Here is a 21,895-nt window from a genome sequence, read left to right as displayed (position 1 = left end):
GATAACACTGCAGATAAGAGTGATAGATCCTTGTGAGATGATTTGTGATTTTTTGGCCCATCGCACTAAATTACTATATTTCGCAACGATATGCGTATATACCGCGGCGCATAAAACGTGGCCCTGGATATTGCAGGTATACTCAAACGACGCGAGAAATACAATTATTATTATTATAAACTCGTATAGATACCAGAACGAAGCGACGGTCGTTTTATGATCGGTGAGTAGACGATTAATAATAGATTACGGTTCGTATCGATACAAGTTGTAGTTGAATACATACGAGGAGAGAGTATTCCGCCGCCAACACATTTGCAGCTGGGCTGCTGTGTACAACAGTGCGATAATATTATTATAATAATATAATAAATAATATATTATACACATACACGTAAAATTATAATAACAAACACGAATAACGTTTTCTTATACTGGCATTCAATGCTAATTTAATTAAAAATGTTTAACAAGATGCACAATTGCATCATTATAATATATACCTACAATCGAATCGGATGTACAATCGCATTCTCGGGCAACAGTTCAATCCGATGGGAATAGTATAATAAAATATAATATATAACATTGTGTGTATATTATCTGCAGCAACGCGAAAGTGTGTGTTTGTATATTTCTGGGTGCATGTGTTATTACAATTCTTATGAATAATTATAGAAATGTAAAAAGTAACACGTTTACACGTACCTATAAGAGTATGCAATACTAAAACCTGCTAATTTAGATCAGAAACCCGACAACATTTTCAGTGAGTATATTTTACGACAATGATCGGGTGTGGATTAAAACGTATACTTGACATCACACTATATATTTTAATATTCAGAATCCCAAAGTGTAATATACCTTATAAACCTAGCTGTTATAATAGTTAGACAATCAGTTTTATTTTAACAAGTATTTCATTTTTTAACCAGAGCACATTTTTTGATTTTTTTTACATAGCCCCTGATTTTATATTCAATGTTAACTGCCTACCTATAATACGCGATATTATATAGTTACTGGCAAAAACAGAGATAATCACGCACGTAAAAGGTATCCACTTTATTCAATTAAAACTCACGACGATCTAATCAGTGTTTATAATTGGATTGGATGTGTACTAGATTTTATTTCATTTTTTTATAACTTTACCATCCAAAACACATACTAGTCTATATAACATTTAACGATATGATGATAATAATAGTAATAATCATATACTCGTATAATATTCGTCGGACAGATTCAAAAGTTTATTGCAAACGAAGCGTACGATTTCCAATTGACCGTATATATACACCTGCGTGTATCATATTATTATATCGTTTACTGACCCCAGGTCGTTAATAGATATTTACGTGATTATTAAAAACTTCGATTTTTTTTTTTTATAATTTATTTATTTATTATTTTTTGTTTGACGATAGATCGATCGATCGATCGTTCTCGAAACATTTACGCTTGTTGCAGTCGTGTCGAGCGCGTTATTCCTCCATCCGACGTATTATATGCATACACGCGACTACGTTAGACGTTTATATGTGATGACAATATATGCGAGCGCGTTCACGTGTGCGTGTGTGTGTGTGTGTGTGTAAGTACGACGTGTATTGGATAATAATAAAAATAAAAAAAATAAATCGCGCCGGGTCCAGAGCTGCAGGAACGTTGCCAGGCGCGTGCAGAACGCATTCCTAAACGGAGGCGCATAATAATATGTGCAACAGTGCAGCGGCCGCAGCATCCTCGCCCATCGGTGCAGTAACTGGATCGGCGGCGGTAAGTGCATTTGCATGTCATTGCACCGCTGCTGCGGCCGGCCAGACAACGGTGTATAGGCAGAAGGGGTTGACGGCGCGATTATTATTATTACTATTACCACCGCCGCCACAATATATAAATGCATAATAATATAATACGTTGACGTGCCCCAGTTCGTTGTTTACTATATATCTATATATACACGACACGAGTATCTGTACTACTGCGAGCTCAATGCCAACGGACGTTTATCCGCGTTGTTTATACGCTGTGGACGTTTATCCGCGGGCCACAGCTTTCCACATCAACAGCTGTTGCGACGTCGAGTTGGAATTCCGTTTTCTCATTTTATAATTACAACGATATTTGCGGTCGAGTACCGGGAAGATTCGATAAAATATTATATACATCGTTAAATCGTCAAATCCTTTACGCACGCTGCCGTGCACGTCCTGTAAAAAGATACCATCAAATCGCTACAATGGTATCTTACGATTTTTTACACCTATGTGACTTCTTCAAAAATTCTCTCGATTATAATAGGTGTTATCCAATGCACATGCAACATCATTATATAATCAGTACGTTGACATTTGTATTCAATACAACTTTAAACCTATATAATTTATATTGCACTTTGGCGCATCCAAAGGTTGGAAGAGTGGCCGACAAATAATAATTATTATACACACAATGAGCATAATATAACATATATAATATATATGTAATCAAATACGCTGTTTATCTACCATGCGTTTTTATCGTCGCGGTAGTAAGAAGACCAGTTCGCTTGCACGCAACATTGTAATAGTATGATGATACACAAAAAATACAAAAATGCGCCCGAGATAACAGAAATTTACTCGATTTTTAAGCTAAACTGCAATTTTAGCTCGTTCTAAAAGATAAACGTTGCAAGAGAAAATTGTATGTAGGTATATATAAAAACCTAATTACTGAGTCCCGTGCGCAAAAATGATCGTGATGTCGCACGGCGCTCAAGTTATATGTATATATTCAAAAAAAAAAAAAAAAAAAAAATAATAAACAGAAAAAATCGATCGCCGTTTTGAATTTCCTTCGAAAATATAGTTTTTATTTTTGCTGATGAACCGCGAGTGCTCGCGCCCATCACATTATCGTCGACGATCTTCACGCAATTTCACGAATCCGGCGTGCCCAGTTAATATACATTATTATATATGTGTGCGCATATTCAGATTGCTCGAGGGCAACCTAGTTTAGTACGGATACATCGCAGCAGCAACAGCAGCATCTCCCACCCACGCTCGTACACATACAATGTAATGTATAATATTATATATTGGAAGCCGATTGGTAGGTACACGAGCGCTTGTGTATGTGTGTATGTGTAATATACATATTATTATAATTTGTGTATTAAATGTATACATGTTTATTATATATATATTTTATGTGAAATAATTTACCGGCTTTGCCTCCGACCCAAAGCTGTCATACGAATAACGTTCGTTCGTGCCGCACTGGCTGCGGCAGCAGTATCATCATCTCACCGGCTGCAATTATCCCGCGCCCGTTCATTAACATATACCTACCGAAACACTGCAATCGAGTCGTTGTTGTACGTATGTACTATATTACATGTAGTCGTCATATAGTCGTCGGCGAAATATCAAACGGCGATGTGCATATATATATACAAACACACAGCGTAAATCATAGACGTGTAATAATAATTAGCTTATTAAAATTCAGACGTTACGTTTTAACCGTGAGCATAATATGTACGTACGACGTTTTCTGTAGCGCTTATTATTGCGTACGTATTCGTACGTATATGTGTATACTTACATGCGTAGTGTGCACGCGATATCATATTATTATTATTATAATACATGTCTGGCGTATAATTCGCGGGGCACAACCGCGTCATGTGCTGCACAGTCCGTCACGCGTAAAAAGTGTACATAATATATATATATCTTATACGTATCGCGCAAGATGAACCTAAAAAAACGGTTTGTACATGATACGGCGTACATTGCAATAAGTATAATAACGATTATACTGGTTTGACACTGTTTATGGTGTAATATTTCACGAGCCCGTTAACGCAACACGATCCCACTCTCATCGAACCCGCGTCTGTTTGTACCCATATAATATGTACTAATATTAAATATACATATATATATATATATATATATATATATATAATATGTGTGTACGCGTGTATTTAATTTAATAAGTATAATACAAAAGATTAAAAATTCGTTGCGTTTGCACTTGGCGGCAGTAATTTTTGCATTAGAATAATTATTATAATATTCATGAATCGCGGCCAATAATGAATGCCGAAAGTGCACTTCTACTCATTTCTTAAGTACCACAATGATTTATCGCATTCTAAAAGTTGAGAATATATATAAAGATATAATATATATTATATAGGTATTTGGTGCACCTAACCTGCAGCAATGGTAACTTATTTGTATTATTCCTTTGTATTACTTGATTAGTAATATAGTCATAACTGCGTATTATATGCTCGAGAAGAACAATGTAATATTTATCGATTTTATAGAAACGCGTAGGTGTACTTACGCGTATTTACTGATTATGTATTTTATAGTGACACAATTGTTTTTAAGAACTAAGGAAATAAAAATATATACTCTATAGTACATAAATATCACGTTTTTTTTTTTTTTTAATATACCTGTTATTTAAATTGGTACAAACGAACAATTATTAAGTTATGAACCTTTTAAAATGTATGTAATAATATGAACTGCGCAAATTATAATGCTTGTAATATGGGTCCTATAATATATTTTTAAACTACGAAAAAAAAATACGAGCAGTTTATAAATAATCATAATATTATATGCTATAGGTAACAACCGATATTAAATCGGTAACATTTTTTTCAAAACGATAATGTGAAAAATAAGTATCAACCAAATTATTATGATAGACGGGAGGAAGAAACTGGCCATAATGATTCGTTATGGCAACATATAGAAACTCGAGTGCATATATAAACGCGCATGCAAGTGTGAGTGTGTGTATGTATGTGTGTGTGTGTATTGAAATATACATGATAAGTTCGGTTTCAACAACGAGGTGTAAAGCAGTTACGATGATGAAAAAAATAATAGAAACAACTAGGATACGATCTCGTAGCATTTTAGGAAATTTATTTATATAATACACTAATAGAACGTGTGACCGATGAGCCCCTAGGTTATTGATAATATTTTAATAACAGCATTATGATAATGACTATGAAAGGACCATAATTTTAACGTTAATTCTTTTAGCCTGAAGTATCCTACATAATATCGTATAGGTATATAATGCGTTTGTATTCTGTAGACTCACAGCATTCATAATATACCTATACATAAAATCGATTTTATGTTTTTGTGTGTTTTGCATACCTGATTAGTAGATCATCTACAGACCGCCGTGGTCTGAGGCTGTGTCTTCGCAGCAACCTCCAAGGAGCAGGAATAAAAATACGAAATATCTGCGTTTATCTGCAATCATAAACATAAAAATCAAGTGTTGGCCATATAAATACGAACGTGTGGTATAATATATAAAGCGATTAAACTACTTCAGTTAAACGAAATTATAATACCAGCTAATCAAATAATTGAAGATCTGTGTATAATATATAGTATTAAAAACGCTATCATGTTACGTCGTGGTGGGAATAATGTCATGAGTATTAAACTACTAACAAGATAGACATATACACTAAAAATGTAGTAAATGTGTACATTTAAAGCAAACAATATGCATCAATACAAAGAAAATTAGTAAATATATTTATGTTTTTAATAGTTTCTATATTGTTTTTAATCATATTTTATAGAAATATTATATAACGAAAATAATTAAAAAGCTTAAATTAAAAAATATTTTCATTTATTTGTATTTTTACTTTGCCCTTGATAATTGTTAAAACTCATAGTGTATATAAGAACATATCTACACTTTGACATTAACAAAAGTTTGTTGTAATACGAGTAAAAAATGTGTCGGAAATGGAAAAAAAGGCATTTCCTTTTTGACTTTTTTAGTAAATAATGATTTAACAACATTTTTTTTTATAGGCAATCAAATTTTCAGAAACATAAGTAATTATGAAGTGTATAAAGAATATAATTTAAGAAAATTGTTAATACTATTGATAAAATAAAATATATTATAATCATCCAAATATGCATAATTATTTAATTATTGTATAGCCGAGTTACAAGAACAATAAAATTATTGAAAATCTAGTGAATTAATAATCGGTTAACAATTTTTTTTTTTTAATTTGTCAAATTTTTTTTAAATTTTCACGTGTAAAAAAAAATCAAATATCGTGCCCATAAAATAGGTTATTCAAATTTAAACGCCGCAGACATTTCAAACCCCACAATATGTGATGGCACGTTATGAATAAGATTATTATTATATTTTTAATTACACGGTTATGTATTATCTGTACAAATATTGGCGTAACTATAGCTGAGCTGTCGATCGGAGTTTTGCCGATTGCACAGCTACGGTGGGCAAATTTGTAAACGTTTAAATAAGAGCCAGTATATTTTTAAATATATATTTATATGTATTGATTTGTGACCCGATTCTGTGGCCGGTGTTATGACAATAAGAATGTGTTCGCCACGCGCAAATCGACTGGGTCGAAAGTGGATCCGACGACGCGTAACGGCGTAGAGAATATTGTTGTTTTTAATTAGATTAAAAAGAAAAATAATAGCGATAAAAGAATAAAAAAAAAAACGCGAGCAAAACAATAATAAATAGCGATCGACAATAATAATAGTAATAAGATCAGTGAAACCCATTCGATATATGATATATACCTGCGTTTGCGCATAAGTGTGCGTCATGAGTGTATGTATGTGTCGTCTCTCAGAGAATCTGCTTTCGCTACGCGCACGTCGTTGTAATTCGCTTGACCGTTTAATCGATCCAATTTTGGACACTACTACGACAACGACGTCGAAAAATTTCACTTTGCATAGAAAGTAGATGTTAAAATAAAAAAAAAATAAAAAAATAATAATAATAATCAAATAATCAAACAAAAATTATATTGACGGAACGTCGGTAGTTTCAAGGCGCGGAGGCGATACGGTTATATTATAAAATAATGATAATAATTTTAATATTACCCACGCGGGTAAATTATTATTATTATTTTGACTACTGCTGCGGCAGACGAGTGCGCATATTAATACGAACACGATCACAGTGTGTAGAATATAATATTTTTAATTCTTGTTATAATATGTATTTAATAGGTATCCTTTAATAATTATCATTACGAACCGACTAGAGAGACGATCGCGCACTTCAGTCGTCGTCGTCGTCGTTGTCGTCGTTGTCAATTGCCGGAGATTAATGTACATTGTACACGTTCGATGACCGCGGAGACGACCAAGAACGCGCCAATACGACGTATTAATTGGTTATTAACGTGACATCGGCACTGCGGATGACGTTTCGGTGGCATAGCTTTTATTATTATTATTTTTTTTTCTTCACAATATCGTAGTTGCTGTTATTATTATTGTCATTAACGCAATTCAAGCTATACTAATGTACAATATATTATTAATTATTATTATATGTTCATCGCGAGAAGAAAACGTCTGCGACGGCGGCGACATTTTTAATATGACGTTGACACTTCTCCGACCATCGAAATACGTAATGCGATGCGATCCTACTAGATTATACGGTAATTATATGATACTCGTGAGAACGCGTATAATATACTATGATAATATGTATACTTTCAATACATATTATGATTAATGTTAAATTATTTATTGAATATTTATGTTTGTAGTGTGTGATTGGGACACTTCTAATGCGCTAAAATCATACACTTGTATGACACGACTTTTTCGATTTTTTTACTTGACTGACGTCGTCTACGATAAAAATGATTAGAAAACATTGTATAGTCGCGTGTAGCTATGCCCAAAACGCGTTACAGTTCAGTAAACTCATCGAACGGTCCACAAGAATAAGCTGATGATGAGTTTTGTACATAACTTTGTAAAGATTATATATATTAAATTTAATTGATTGATAAGTAAACATTATCGTTCTCACGTATGTCTCGCCTATTCTATGAAAATCTTGATTTTATCTAATAAATATATTCGTCGTTGACCGTTGGGCCAAATTTACATTGATTTTTTTTTCTGGCACATCTTACTTCCCAATATACCTTTATTACAAGTATTGTTTATAAATATATGATCGGACCAATATTTAATTACAATAATAATTAGACCTGTACCTATTTGTAAGTTGTAGGTTAGCTTTTTAAGTCATCGCGCGTAATCAACAAAAAAAAAAAATAAATAGGTTCGAACATGCATAGGTACACTTATATACGGATCCATAACGTTAAACCTTCCGCTGGTCGGAAATGTGATATATATTGAATTGCTAGTGATAGAGTGCAGATAACATCGGCAAGTGTAACAGTAAGAGTATTTTTCGAATTTCATTTGGATCCTCGTCAGTCTGCAAAAGACATGTTTCATCTGCCTACATATTATACTCGTACGTTCAACAGTCGCGGTGTCCAGATATATATTATATAGGCAATAGATACGAGTTATACGATATATATATATATTATGTATAATAATATGTAGATGCCGCTCAGCCGTCGCAGTCTTATATACCGTGACTTAATTACATTCGCACTGGGTGGCGGTCGACGAAAGATCGGTAGGTATTAGAGTGAACATTTTTTTTTATTAAAAAAAAAAACCACCGCTACTGCTGCGTAAATCTTCCATCGCGCTATCGTATTTCTCGTAATCCAATACCACGCACGTTATATGGGTCATGAGATAAATATTATACATACCTTCCTATACCAAAATCTGCGTAATAACACGTTTCGTGTACTCATTATATTATTATAATACACATATAGCATGGTATAAGACGGGTGATTCACAGTGGATGCTAATGTATTTTTCCATTACTTGCGCGCGCCCATGATACGAATATGCGTGTGTGTGTGTGTGCTCGCGCGCGTGAATGTTAACCGTTCGTGTCCGCGTACGTGATCCAATATATAATAATATATAATACGAATTCGCTGCCGTTGCTGCCGTTGCTGCTGTTCCTGCTGCTGCTGCTGCTGCTGATGCTCATTATATATTATGCGCATCATATATTATATGCTATCGGTGACCACGCGGTAGTAAAAAATAATAATAAATAAATAAAATAAAAAATCCCAACAGAAATATCATATAATATATGTGTGTATATATATATATATGCAGGTACCTATCTAACGCGCGTGATGTAGCAGACCAGTATCTACCTATATATATAATACGTACATAAGTAGACTTATAGCTAATTGATGTTGACGGGGCCCCATCATCGGCTTTCATTAACTTTTTTTCCGGCGGTTAGATTTATCGGCGTAAAAACAGAATCTAATCGATTATAGTGCCATCGACGCATTTTAAAGTTTATGTAGGTATTCATATATACATTATACACTCGTAAATAGGTACATAGATTATACCTAACAACACAATATTTTGTCGCTAATTCACATGCTATTCTGGCTTTGTGAAATGTTTAATAGGTAACCATGTATAATATATCAGATTCTAAGGTCTACAGTGCTCGAATTCTCAGCTTTACAGTAGAACCATGATTGCACGCGTGGTTAATAAATAATAATCATACTAATTATTTATGTACGGCGGCAGTCAAAAAAATCGATTACCGCGCCAAAGACCGTACCCCAGAAAATCATGAATGGTACAGTATATGAAATAGATACTCACATAACGATATATACGTGTGCTTGAATGGGCCAGTTGCATATAAATATTGCAATAACTATAACATACCGCAGATTGAACGACACTAATATATGACAGTCGACGTATACGAGTAAAATAATAGTGCTATAGCTATAACGCTATAAGTAATTGATGCGATAATTTATCGATAGTAATATAAATCTATAAAGTATACAAAGTTATAGGTACAATACGGTAGGTATATGCATATTTATAGGTGTCGTGTATCTCTGCAGTATTATATAATATTATATATAAATATATATAATAAGTATAACGCACTTAAAAGTAAAATTTTTTAGATATATTATTATGCATATGTTTATAAACTGTAGCAAGCGAAAACGGACGACTTTCTTTAAAACGCAACTGCAGGCAAAACATATGAATAGGTATATATAAATATATAAGTACCTACAACACGTTTTTCTCCGATAACAATCGTAAATTTACGTTTTTGCGCACGCGTTTGTATTTGTGTGTTAGCATATTTTTTTGTTTTAATTAAAAATATCATTGAGAAATCATAATTAATCATTTAATACTTACATATTCCTATTATGTGATTATACGAGACGATAAAGTAAAAATATTTACACAATCATCGCATACGTTATAATGTTGCTCGTCATAATATAATGTGTATTATCTGTAAACGGTTAATGGCACATATAATAATATTAATGTAATAAAACATTTAGTTTTCGATATCAATTTTCAATCAATAGTGCATAAATATTATTTAGACAACATCTTTCATTCGTTTAAGGTAATGCATTGATACGTCATCTTCCCAAGGCCATGATCGAACCATAGTCTGTTCTAAGATACGAAATATTTTGAGAGGCGACTGGTGTCATTTTTTTTTCGTTACTGCAAAGTACTTATATTATATATTAAATATATAATTACTATTACGTAACGCGACAAGACGTGTTATTTTTTGTAGATAGTTAATATAATGTATACAGCTTAGTCTAGTTTTAAGCTGCATCTGTTATGAAAAGAAGAGGTGCTGGAAACTTAAACGCCCACAACTCTGAACTGAAACGGATGCAGAATTAAAAAAACATTGTTGAAATTAATAAAAATTTGGTGACTGAAAATTCTTTAAAATAAAAATTGAGTTTTTGATACTTCATAAGTATACTATGCGCGTATGAACCTATTCCTTCAGTGAGGAATAATATACTGTTTAAACACAAACACATAGATGATTATAAAAAAAATGTATACACTTCTGTATCTGTACTTACTTAATAGTTTATATTGTTATTTATAAAATATGCAATAAGAATAAACATTTATGGGTTTTATTTTATAACTTAAATTTAATTGAATAATAAAGTAATTTATAAATTTATTATTTATATTCGTTGATAATAAAAACCATATGTCGTTGTGTGCGTATATAACATAGATACCTACCTAATATACCTATGTACCTACCTTTTTTTTTTACCTAGATTAATGTAAGACATAGGTTTAAAATTTTGCGAAGAAAATATATATAAACATAATTATTGTTCACCTTCAATAAGACGATGTACGCAACAGTTATGTACATGTATACATGAATATATGTATATAATATATTAAAAGTAAATTACACAATATAGTGTATCAAAATTTTAAAGACTTTAAAATGTCCTGCACTGCAGCATTAGTGCTACGAATTTTTTGTAAATATTTAATTTTATCACAATCATATACGTTTGATCTATTGTTCGATCATGCTCAAGTTCTTGTTGAAGATACATATATAATTATATAATTATATATATATATATATATATATATTATTCAGGAAAAATAAGTTAAGTTTAATTATAACATTACAATATTCAAAACATTTTTTTCTATTTTATATTTATCAAACTGTTGGCAATAATTTTTAAGTTCATAGCTATTTATATACATATAGGTACGCGTAAGTATCTGTCTTTAATTGAAAATATTTAATATTTTTTTATTATTTAATATACATAAATTTTTATTTTGAAAACATTTGACTTAATATTTATATTCACTAAAAACTATTAATGTATAATATTATCATTCTTACAAGAATGCGCGAAAAAATCGTATAAAATATTCTCATACCGGCTAAGCAAGCATAACAAATAATAATGAAGAAATTCACTTCGTGCAAACAATAATCGTATTAAGTATTAATCATTATAAATATTATAATAGCAGAGGTTTTAATAGTTATAGAGAGGAAGAGAAAAAACTTAAATGCAATATAATATATTGTTTGCTATAGTAGGAAAGTCGCGGAATCAATGTCTGCATAATAATAGGTAAAGGTACTTAGGATATATTACTATGTGTATTGGACATAGCAAACCTTGTTGAAGCTTAGATTTTATAAACTCTATTTTACAATAATAATTTATGATATGTTTGACATATAATAAGAATCGTTGCTGATGCATAATATTATAATACATATATATATATATATATGTGTGTGTGTGTGTGTGTGTGTGTGTGTGTGTGTATAAATGTATACCGTATAGGTATGAGTTCATACAACGTATAAGTAGGTACGTACGTGCGTTCATTCTATTAGTCGTCCATTAGCATAGCGCCCGGATTGATCCTATTATGATATAACTCTAACACTATAAAGGGGCCAACGACCAGCAAAAAATATGAACAAAAGCACGGATTCGATGTAAATGTGTATATTTATACATACGATCATCTCTCTATCTGTCTCTATCTCTCTTTTCCCTCTCTCTCTCTCTCTCTCTCTGTCTCTCTGAACACCTATTCGAAATAAGTAAATTGGATCAAAGATGAATGGACCGGACATCGATCGATCAAACATGCAGGTGAAACTGAAAGTCGCGATGCCGATCGATCGGTTGCCCGTTTTATGCTAATATTTTTTGGTTCGATGCCTCGTGCATTCGTGTATTCACGTTTATAATATTTTAATACCGGTAGCTCGATCTCCATCTCGAATACCTACGCCCCTGTCAAAATATAGTGAAAACTAGTCCCTGGCGAAAACTGACGTATATATTTACCAGTGTAATATAAACACCTATATATTATATTATAACCGATGCGTCCAGTAAACACAATAATATAAAAATGATATAAATTAATATAAGTATATAATCTATGCACACACGCCTGTATAGAATAAATATTAAATTGATAGTAATAATAATAATAATAATGACATCGCAACGAATTTGTCCTATAGCCGTGAAACATAATATTATAATATATTATACTCATACGATTCGGATTAAATGAGAAAAGTCGGGCTTGTTATAATAATAACATGAGTACCTACATCATACGGTGTTGTTATTGTAATAACTCACAAATAATGATTATTTTAATGTTGTATTAGGTCGTGGACCTGCGCGTGCTATAGTCCCGTGTAATGTACTATATAGGTAGGTATGTAATATAATATTATTATTCGCGACAACCATCACCGCAGCCAAATAATAATAATAATGTCATCTTGACGCTGTTAATATAATAATTATAATTTATGATATCTTATTTATTTTTATTAGTTTATAAATCGTATAAAGAAAACTATATACAAGTAAAATATATCGTTCAACTCGAGTGTATATACGCGAAGTATAATTGCATGCACCCGGTCGGGACCAGTTTTCGGGAATCTCATTTGAATATCAATGACAATAATATTTTCGCTGTTATTTTAATATTTATTTATTTTTATTTTTTTTTACTCTAATTGGCTGTGAAATTACGACCGCCCGCGGAATCATCTGTACAATAACACAATGATGATACGTGTAACTGTTTAACTATCACAGCTGCAGTGTAATGTGTGTTTAAATGTGCGAATACCGTAATAATATGCAACATGTATATAGGCACACAATGCTAAGATCACGCTATATGGTGGTGCACGTGTCCACGTGCGTTAAAGTCAAGTACGAACACGATTATTGCTGTACGTCCAATAGACATTGTCTACACATAATCGCGTACCACCGATATATATTATGTGTTATAACAATAATAATAATAATAATAATAATAATATGCAATAATGCTCGTAAAGACAACAGTGACGGCCTGCAGACGTATAATACATATAATATATCATATACATTACAGTACTCGTCGGACATGTGCGATACACATACCACATCATTATTTTTATTGATATTGCATGGTACCTATTCGTATTAGGTACACACATACGACGTATAGAGCTACAGTACCTACCGAACACATTCATATTAGTCATTACGTACAAAACGGCAATATACATCACTACATTATAATGTATAATGTATAATATTATCCGACTAAACCTATAATATAGTAACAATAATTATTATTGTTATTATTATTATTATTATTATTATTATTAACATCGCGAATGAACATCGTGTAGGTAAGCAAAACTTTCGACACGTCTAATGATGATATAATGATAATAGTAGTAATAACACAAGTGCAAAACGTCCGCGCGATTCGATTTGATACAGTTTGCGAAACATTCCTTTCGTCCAATTAAGGCGAAAGCGAAATAATTTGCTGCCGTCTCGTCGGTTTACGAGGTTTTTACAAAATAAAATCACTATATATGTTTACGTTGTAGGTATACATATATATTACGATCTGTATCATATAGGTATTATATACCTATACCGCTGTAACTAATCGATGTACCTATATTTTGTGTTTTCGTACGCTGAACGACGTCGAATACATAAAATATATGCATATTAAATACACCGCGCTGTAGCATATCATTAATACTATATGATATGATTTCGTAAAGAATATCATTATGTATATATGTTTGTACATATATATTACTTTACACAATTTATAGAGTACGTATTTACGCGGGTGATCTATATTTAACCATAGGCTAAATTAAAATTGAACGAGTAATTTTTTGTTTTGTTTAAAAAAAAAAGCATAAGTTATTTGTATGATTTGAAGCATATAATGTCATAATAGTTTATAATCACTAATCAGCTAATACTTATTATGGTCTATAATCCCAGCTCAATCTGCCTACTAACCACTAATTTCAACTCATTATAGAGGTATTTTTATTGATATCTATTATCACGCTAACTTATTTTTTATATGTAAAAAAAGAAATTGTAATACCTAATAAAAATTACATTTTATATTAATTATTTTATCCCGAGTAGAAATATAGTATGCTTAGTCGCATAAAAAAAAAAAAACTAAGCAATAAATATTTTTATAGGTACATATTTTTCATAAAATTATAAGATTTTAAATTAAAAAATATTTTTTGAAATAATATATATACTTTTCTTATTATTTCAGCATATTTAATATTGGATGATTAATACACAAGCTTTTTTTATTTAAAGAATTTAAAATTTAGATGGTTTTATCGAAAAAACAAGAGGTTATACATATTATACCTCCCATCAAATCTTTAAATATTATTATATTATTCAAAAAAAAAAAAAAAAAAACAGTTATTAAAAATCCTGTATCAATAAATCAATAGTTTTTGAAAAAATATTTTCATCCCGATTATGTAAAATCAAAATTACAGATTTCCATCAAAATAAATAATAACCCGGTATGATAAAAAATAGTCAGTATATCATAGCTATATCGTGTGTTAATTTATATTTAAATGAACCACTCTGTACCTATATTAAGTTGCACTGAATATGTTAACAACAATTGCGGATTACATAATATAATAATATTGCTAAATTATATTGGCAAAAGATTTTGAGGTACCTATATATATTTATTCTTTACTTTTTTCTTTTTTCCTTCAATAATAGTTATTACGAAATTATTAACGATTGCGGATACTATCTATATAACAAAAGAACAAGTCGTAACCAGGAAAACCCTCGTTTTTCATTCGTTTTGTGCCGTACCTAAACAACCGCGATGGGCAAACAATATGTATATAATAGACGTGGTGACGTAACGGAACCAATCTGTAACACTTTCGATTTCGTCGATTTCAATTTTGTTTTTTTACACATTTTTATTTCCTTCACGCGTCCTACCTCTTACCGCGACGTTATATATACACATGCATTATAATACGTGTATAGTACATATTACATACAATAATATATATTTTAATATATATATACTATGTGTATATACTTTTTATGCATAACGTTTAGTTGTATCTATATAACTATTACTCGATTTTCATGCAAATCGGTTGTGATGTCACAGGTAACGTAGACTAGGTTGATAATTATTGTGTGTATGTATTTTTTTTTTTTTTGATTCGCAAGGCGGTGTATAATTACGATTTACGGTAATGCGAAAAAAAAATTATGAAGTATTCGTCCGCAATATCTCAAAAACCACGTGGTTATTGCACATTTGCACGTGTGGTTACAGCTTTAGCTGTTGTTTCGGAATGATTTTTTATTTGCCTTTGTAATAAAATAAACGCACGCTATATACTTATCGGTTTCTTTTATTTTTTTCATCGAAACGATTTTTTTTTTCTGACATCACCTTGTCCAGTCATGACAATAATACAACGGCCGTCCACTAACCAAATATATAGGTTTAGTGTTTATAATGTTGTTCAGTGCAATCCATCGGTAGCATGTATATATATTTTATATATATATATATATTATAATATAGGAAAAAATAATGCACGGTATACCTATACATATTGGTACCTACGTATTCTGTGACCTAAAAATTACCATCCTGTGAATTGGTAATACGCTTTTGAAAATGGAATATTATCTCGTAAAAATTAGAATCGAATATTATTACATTGTTATTATAGTGTTGTTATTATTATTATTATTATTCCTCTCTTTCGGTCACCGTCTCGAATGTCTTATTTTTTTCGTTTCCAGTACGCCTGACGCATATTACAGGTATATTGGAAATATTCTGCGGCACGTATGCATGTATACATATGTCGGTACGTACCGTATGAATAAACTAATTTTCCTAGTATGACATAATGACTTAACACATATATATTATTATTATTATTATTCTAGCCAAATATAACGTGTTCTGAAAGATGAATAGACCCTGACAAAAGAATTAGACTGTTATACTCATTATTGTCTTAAGCATCATATTCTATACTTGTTGAGCTGACAGGTCTTTTGTGGACACGGATTCATCGCGTTTATATTTCACTTTAGACGTACGTACCTATATAAATGCTCGGAGTTTAGACTCTATAAACTCTTACAATTACTTTATTATTTCTTTGAAGTTTGAACGACCCAAAGATTAACGTTCGAAACACTCGATGACGTATATTACAAGACTTGATTGTTTTATTTTTTTTTATCATTATTAAAAATCATTACCACAATAAATACAATTTTTGTAATCAGCTATTATTTATATAACATCATAATTCATGATATACCCAATGCGGAACGTTACAGTAATCTTTTAACGGTACAGGTGTAAGTGACAATTTGCTACAAAAATAATACACTATAATCTTTTATACCGTCTCATAATGATATTTTTATAATGTTTATGACTTAACCTTAATTTTAGGCTTTATGCGTAATTCATTGTTTATATTAAAATTCGTTCTCATCCGCTGTAAATTATATAGGTATTTACAGTATTGTATTAGTGAGAAAACACACAAAATATGTTATAGGTATATTATACACAACTCTAAAACATTAATATAATATGCGTTTACTTTAGTATTTCACAATATAGTTTTTACTTTTTGACGACTTAAATTCACATGCGCAGCGCAATCCCCGAACAATATTCAAAAAGTAAATATCTAAATACACATCATTAGTGTTATTATTTTTCTTATTAATAGAATTTACGAGACAACGACGTGGAAATTATCCACTCGCCACACGTTGCGGGAGAATAAATTATATTTAAATTAAAGAAGAGCTTCTGACGTCGCGGGCGGGTTGGGTGCTGATATCGGATTAGCCATTGTTTCGTGCGTTGCCCAGGAGGTATTTAATAAATATGTATATACACACGTATAATCGGAACTCGCGATAACCATCGCATGGTCAGTAATTTTCTATGATAAAAAATAGTTTTAGGTAAATTATTTATACCTAAATAATATTTTTCTCTTCACTCAGAGACAGAGGAAAATGTCGAAAAACGTTCCGATCGTTAGCGCATAATAATAATATTACTATTAATTTATAGTATATATTCGTTCCGGATCGACACGAAATGATTATTGCGCAAATTATTGTTGTAGATAGATACTATTATTTGGACGAATTTCGAAACGGCGGCCAACGGAATAGGTTCACAACGAGTAATCGATTGGGCAACCACAATAACTGCTGTAGAGACGGCGAAAATGTTCCCCTGAGAGAGACGTCATAATGTTATTCTAATACACTTACCTACTTGTTGCTACAGTTACGCGACGTATTAATAACGGGCGATCATTAACCCCGATCGGTCTCGACGATGATAGGGGCACACCGCGACTGCAACCAAGAACAATGCCTCGTTTGTAATCGCGGTACATAATTATATTAAAGACACGTTACACTGTATTTATTTCATAATTTATTATTGTTTATTTGTATATAGATACTAGTTATAATGGCTTTATTCAATGGGTATAATATAATATAATCTAGTAAAGCGATATAATACTATGTATGCACCATACAGGCACGCGACGGACCATCGTGTTCATTAAGTCTTTATTTTTTTTTCACCCATTCATTTTATAACAATAATGGAATATCATAATATTATTATCATGTAAGTTTGGTCCGCGAAAATCGTGAAACCCGATTCGGTCACGTATAGCACACACGTACTGTACCGTACGGCCGCCAATGAACCCTCCCCCTTCCCCGGATGCGCTAATGTTTTTTAATAATGTATCATTTTTATTTTTCACTCTATACCTATGAGCCCGACCTGACCTAACCTATGCCTAGATGTACATTTCGTCTCCTTCCGCGTTGCTTGTACCTACGTACGCGCGCTAGATGGACATGCTGGCATTTTATATAAAAAAATAATAATATAAACAATGCCGCGCGCTAGCCGATCTCGGAGCAAAGTCGGACGAGAAACGTGCCGTTTGGGAGCGGCCGTGCGGAAAAAATCGAGTCCTGTTGCACAACCGCGGGAGATATCGCATATTATTATACACAATGCTGGTTTATGTTATTATAATACACGAGACGCGAAGAACAATATTTTCGTGAAGAATTTATAAATGTGACCGAAAATGTCGCGGTAAGTCGGTATTGTTCTTTGTGTGCAGCGACGTATATATAGAGTCGCGCGTCGGATTATATACCTACCTACGTGTTACGAAACAGAGTTTGCTTTTTTTCGGCTTCTTCAATACGCTTGCGGTTTTTATTCTTATTCTTATTCTTATTCTTATTATTATTATTTTTTTTTTGTATGGGATGTGTAACGAAAAAAGTAATCAATCATTCGTGACACAAAAGAACCGCGTGAATAAGAATGGAGACAACGGGGAACAATAACGATTGGGAAAAGTGAATTCGGATGAGAAAACTCGGTCAACGAAACAAAAAGTGATGGGGAACGAGAGAAAAACCTCGACAATGTATATAATAATAAAGTACCGATTATGCGCGTTTTCCTTAAAAATAGTCTCATTAAATTTTATTACCTATAGGCTATAGGTATAGGTGCGTTTATAAAGTTTTAATCTATTTACTGCTTATAGGTTTATATTTATTAAATACTCTAAATTATGAATTGATTTTTGTGATTAAATAAACAACTCGGTGGTTGTAATATTATTATTTATACTTATAGTAATATTGCTTTTATTTATAGTGTATTAAAATTGTTCATCTCAATACACTCAATACACGCGTATCTTGAGCATTAGCTCTCATCAGCTATCTTAATCATTATATATTATTTTAAAGATATTTAATTTAATATGGTAGGTATATTTTATTGAATATCTACGTATGGAAGTATTTTATATTTTTATTAGATTGCTCTTTTAGTAAAAGAAATTAGTAGCAATAATTACATGATACACTATAATATGGTTTAATTCGAATGAACATTTAATTTATCGAAATAGGGTCTGTTATGTATTTTATTTAATAGATTAATTATTTAAATAATTTAAATATATATATATATATAATTTAATATTTGTCAAATCACGCTTTATACCTTTTTATTTTAAAATTATATGTCATAAAATAAAAAATAATAGGAATAAATACATTACAATTAATATTAATTTATATAATTCTGATTTAGCAAATTTATCCTTGATAAATAAAATGTTATTTATAGAACTATAACAACAGGATTATTATGCATATCATACTATTATATTTTTTATATATAATATAAAGTTATAAAAGGTATTAATTTAAAATGTAATTAATTATAAATGGGCATACTTATAGAAAACAAGGTACTATAAAAAACGCTAATTATTTTAGTTATACCTATTTAAAATTATATTTTTATAATATATAATATATATATATATTTTTTTTTTTCTTATAAAATATTTTTATTATACAAACTATAAAGCAGTTTACAATAAGTATAAGTAATGTAAATTATTATATGATCGTTGAAGATGTCTGAAGTTAAGAGGCTACCCATTGGTAGTAGGTACACTAGGTATACTTACTTCGTATAATATATATAATAAATATAACTAAATAGTTGTCAATAAAATATTTAATTTTAAATACCTAAAGATAAAATATATAAACCTAAATTGAAGTATTTTATTAGTTTAATCATTTATTAGTAAAAATATTAATTTTTTTGTTGTTTTAAATTTTTAAACAGATGTGAATATCTGCTTGAATTAAAAAAGGAATTCCCAGTATAGTTATTTTATATCTCAAAAAAAAAAAAAAAACTTGCAAATTTATTTTATTTTTCTGTATAATGTATTTAATTTTTAATTTTTAAATAAAAGAATATTTTTTAATCTGGTCATATACCAAGTCTATAGTTGTGCGATTCCTAACCACAAATTATCGCCTACCTATTAATATTTAAGTACCTAACGGCTGATAGATGAAAAATAATATTCTAACCTGATGATCGGTCGAGTGTCGGCGGAGCAGCGGGTGCGGCAGCGGCGGAGTCGTTGTTATCCTCACGCGGAATACACTTGGACACTTCAAAAGTTTAAACGGCCGTCACGTAACAGTAAATTATTTAACATCATCTTCGGCGCGGCCACATCGCAGTGTACTTGCACAAAAACACCGAACGTTTATTTTTTCCTCGCCGATCGATCGACAATAAAAACCAAAAAACGAGATGCGTATACCTACTATACAAATATACGCGTATAAGAGCAAACCGCGAACTGCAAACAAACAAAAAAACCGAATCGCACGGAAACGATGTATCGACGATTGCTGTACGACGACGACGACGACGAGGAGGAGGTTAAAATAAAAAAAAAAATAAATAAATAAACAAATCGAATAAAATTTTAAAAACTTAATTGTTATTTCGCATAAAATTCACACGCGGTCGTCGAACGAAACAACAGCATTGAGCCCGCCGTGAGGTTTACGCGATCACTGCGCGCGAGCGGTGTCCGACGATCTGCCGACGGTCGGCCGAAATATATAATATTATTGTTCGCGATTACTGCCTACAACACTATTATTATCATTACGATAATAATATTAATATTATTGCGATCGTCGTGTCGCGCGCCGTGTGCGTTTGTGCGCGGTGTGTGTGTGCAGCCGCGACGAGAGAGTGTTGTTCGCGTATCGGATGCGTCTGTTCCACTGCCGGGCCGGAGGACAACCCAGTTTCGCCCGGCGCGTCTTCGTCGACCGCCGCTGCCACCGCCACCGTTACCGACGAGTTCCCCCCACCGGCGGCCGGTCTCGCCCGTCCGTCCGTTCGACCGTTCGTCTGCGTCCGTCGTCCACCGCGCCGGCCGGAGCGATCCCACTCGTACCGCGAAAATATAACGTTAGCGGCGGCGGCGGCGGCGGCGTGGCGCGCGCGGTCAGTTACAGCATTACAATAATAAGAATAAGAAGAATGATAACGTACCTGTGCGTATAATACGCGAGCGAGAGCGCACGCACGCGGTATAGACCGCAACGAACGGCCGAGGTACCGCCGCCGCAGTACACTTTTGCTTTCCGCGCTCGGGTGACACGCGACTCATCTCTCTCGCTCGCACGGTGGCCCAGTTACCGGGACGGGAGGAGGAGGAGGAGGAGGCGGTGTAGGAGTAACGGCGGTGGGCGCGAGCGGGGTGGCGG

General features: G+C 32.1%; 1 pseudogene; it reads right to left on the bottom strand.

Annotated features, from left to right (window-relative positions):
- Positions 1–21,391, bottom strand: part of LOC112594370 — a 55,802-nt pseudogene extending 34,411 nt beyond the window's left edge.
- Between the last annotated feature and the right edge of the window lie 504 nt (positions 21,392–21,895).

Source organism: Melanaphis sacchari, unplaced genomic scaffold, assembly GCF_002803265.2.
Source record: "Melanaphis sacchari strain LSU unplaced genomic scaffold, SCAv2.0 Contig22_pilon_pilon, whole genome shotgun sequence".
Taxonomy (NCBI): domain Eukaryota; kingdom Metazoa; phylum Arthropoda; class Insecta; order Hemiptera; family Aphididae; genus Melanaphis; species Melanaphis sacchari.
The sequence above is the reverse complement of the archived record's forward strand: the minus strand, read 5'-3'. Positions and strand labels throughout refer to the sequence as shown.